Source organism: Lycium ferocissimum, chromosome 5, assembly GCF_029784015.1.
Source record: "Lycium ferocissimum isolate CSIRO_LF1 chromosome 5, AGI_CSIRO_Lferr_CH_V1, whole genome shotgun sequence".
Lineage (NCBI taxonomy): Eukaryota > Viridiplantae > Streptophyta > Magnoliopsida > Solanales > Solanaceae > Lycium > Lycium ferocissimum.
Window position 1 is genome coordinate 26,027,914 of NC_081346.1, and position 3,699 is coordinate 26,031,612.

Here is a 3,699-nt window from a genome sequence, read left to right on the forward strand (position 1 = left end):
ACTTTGAAAATTTCGCATACAATTCTCAAGTTCGAAGAATTCCAAGAACAATACGTAAATGGTCGGCGTGTTCTGATTTTGTGCGAGAGTACACCAGAATATCATCAATGAATACTATTACGAATAGATCCAAGAGAGGCCTGAATACATTATTCATCAGATTCATGAACACTGTCGGGGCATTAGTTAGCCTAAATGACATCACCCGAAATTCATAATGGCCATATCTCGTTCTGAAAGCTGTCTTGGGGATATCTTCTTCTCTAACTCTCACTTGATGATAACCTAACCTCAAGTCTATCTTGGAAAACCACTTGGTGCCTTGTAATTGATCAAATAAATCATCAATCCTTAGAAGAGGATATTTGTTCTTTATTGTCACCTTATTCAACTGCCTATAATCGATGCACATTCGTAAGGAGAACTATATTTCTTTCTTACAAATAGAACTGGTGCTCCCACGGTGATGAACTGGGTCTAGTAAACCCTTTCTAGAGCAAATCTTTCAACTGTGCCTTTAACTCTTTCAATTCTGCCGGAGCCATTCGATAAGGAGGAATAGAAATAGGCTTGGTATCCGGCAACACATCAATAGCAAAATCAATTTCTCTTTCTGGAGGAAGGCCTGAAAGTTCATCTGGAAATACATCCGGAAATTCGTTCACTACTGAAACGGATTGGAAAGTTGGCGACTTCGCTTCGGTCTCATGAACTCGGACTAAGTGATAAATATAGCCCTTAGGTATCATCTTTCTTGCCTTAAGGTAGGAAATAAACCTACCTCTTGAGATGTCGTATTACCTTTCCATTCAAGCACGGCTCTCCGAAATTGAAATCGAACTACTTTCATTCGACAACCAACATTGGCATAACATGAGGCCAACCAATCCATACCCATAATCACATTGAAATCTAGCATTTTCAGCTCAACTAAATCAGCTTTAGTCTGGCGGTCACATATCACAATTATACAATCTTTGTACACTTGTCTAGCTATCACGGGATCACCAACCGGAGTAGATACCTCAAAAAGTTTAATTGGCTCGGGTTTTACCCCAATACGGTTAGCAACATATGGAGTAATATAGGATAGGGTAGAACCCGAATCTATCAATGCATACACATCATGGGAAAATATGAACAATGTACCTGTAACCACATCTGGGGAGGACTCAAGATCCTGTCGTCCGGCTAAAGCATACATACGGGGATGAGTGGCACTCGAAGAGATGCTCCCCTCGGCCTCGCCGGAGTCCGGGGAGTCCGCCCCACGGCGCACCGAAGAGGAGCCACCGTCGATCCGCGGGCCGAACCCCACCTCTACCATACCCCAAAGGACAATCACACATCGTTGTCCGCCCGTCCACAAATATAGCAAGCATCCGTGCCCCGGCGACATGGCCCCGAGTGTAATTTTCTGCATTGGTCGCATCGGGGAACCGGTGGTCTCCTCTGACTATAATCACCCTAAACTGGGAACCTGAAACTCCCGAACTCTAATCCTGTCCTAAAGGAATGGAGCGATCAAATCTCCTACCTGCAAATTGGGGAGGTGCACTAGTCACCGACTGGCCTGAGTGTCTAGAATATGACTGCCTTGATCCCCCTCTAAAATCACTACCTGTCCCCATCGATCTGGCCCTCTTGCTTTGCCCTCTATCAATGTCACGATCACCCTTTTGCGGATGTTGTTGTCCTTCTAGATTCTGGGCATGGGCTTGAATGCTGGAAATATCCATCCCATCTTGCATCGAAGCAGTCAAACAATCTTTGAACAAATGTGGCCCTAAGCCACTCACAAATCTATGCACCGGATCTCCCATATCAGCCACCATAGTCGGGGCATACCTAGCCAAAGAATTAAATTGAAGGCTATACTCCCGGGCACTCATATTTCCTTGCTTTAAATTTAGAAATCTATCCGCTCTAGCTCGGCGGATCTCGGGTGGCAAATAGTGGCGAATGAAAGCATCTACAAATTCTTGCCAAATGGGAGGAGGCGCATTCTCTCTTCTTGATGCTATTCAATTATTATACTATAAGATCGCCACGTCCCGGAGTCTATACGATGCCAAATCCACAGATTCAGTCTCGGAGGCATGGATAATCCTTAATGTCCTCAACATCTCATCAATAAAGCCTTGCGGATCTTCATCCGGCTTTGACCCGAAAAACTCCAGAGGATTCAAACTCATAAAATCGCGGGATCTGGTACTAGCTGACCGATCACTTGGGCCCGCATTCTGCCGCTGTGCCTGAGCGGCAACTAGCTGCGTCAATAAATGAATAGCTTCGGTCACTTGTTGACCCGAAGTAGCTGGTGGAGGAACTGGAGGCATAGGAGCTGGAGCTGAAGCCCCTTCTTGCTCTTCTGTAATAGGCGGGGTGGAAGAAGCATTAGATGGAGCCTCATTATGTGATTCACCCTTATCTACATTCATTGGCGGCTCCCTTTCTACCCGCTTTTTTATCGCAGTCTTGCCCTTCTGAGCGGCTTTAGCTTTTCCCTTTGGCGGCATTTCTGAACTCATAGCACACTATTAGAGAGGATAAAGTCTTATACAAGGCTCTATCGCACGATCTTATAAGAAGAAAGATTGTCATTTTTCCTATATGCCCCGTAGCCTCCTGTTTATTAGCGTAGCGCGTAACACACTATAAACAAGACTATATTAGACACGGCTCGTAGACACTTCCTAAGACTGAACTGCTCTGATACCATTTTTGTCACGACCCGACCAGGGCCATAACGGGTACCCGGGGCTAACCACCGAGTACCACTCGTTCTATCACTCATCCTGCATTCATTCATATTCTTATGCTCATAATCATAGAAATACTATTTTCATTTGAAACATATTTACTTTATATACATAAGCTTTTCGGCTATCAAAGTAATATATATATATATATATATATATATATATATATATATATATATATACGTACAATGGGAAACCGTGAAACCATACTACCCACAACTACGCATCTACGAGCCTCTACCGATGTACTAGACATGGGACGGACAGACCCCGTCATGCCCAAAACATGAGTATATACATCAAAAGAATAAGTCAATGGCACCTCCGGAATAACGGGGTGCTCTCAAATCAGCTAATAGCTCCTACAAGTCTGGATCACCTCCCCTTCACTGCGGGTACGAACACACGGTCGTCCAAAGAAAACGACGTCGACGAACATTGTACTGAGTATGTAAGGCCTGAATGAAATGAATATAATAGAGAAATCATAAGTCATAAGATGAAGATATAACCTGCATACTTTTGAGTGCGGATACATTTCATACATATATCATATTACATATACATCATCATATTACATATGCTGCCCACTAGTGGTGATCGCGTCCGGCCCTCTAGGCGTGGTGGAATCATATGCAGCCCGCCTTAGCGGTGACATGTCCGGCCATTTAGGCACCGTGGAATCACAAGCAGCCCGCCTTAGCGGTGACATGTCCGGCCATTTAGGCGCGGTAGAGTTATATCATCGTACATATCATAGTCTTATCATTATTATTCATCTCATAGGAATATCATGACTCTACCATGACTTAGCATCATTATACACTTATCACCAAAACATACATTAGAACTTGAAAGCAACTATAGCTATGTCGGGGTGACATAAGGTCGTAAACCCCCGATTACGTTATGGAGTGATCATTATCGTTATATCTCA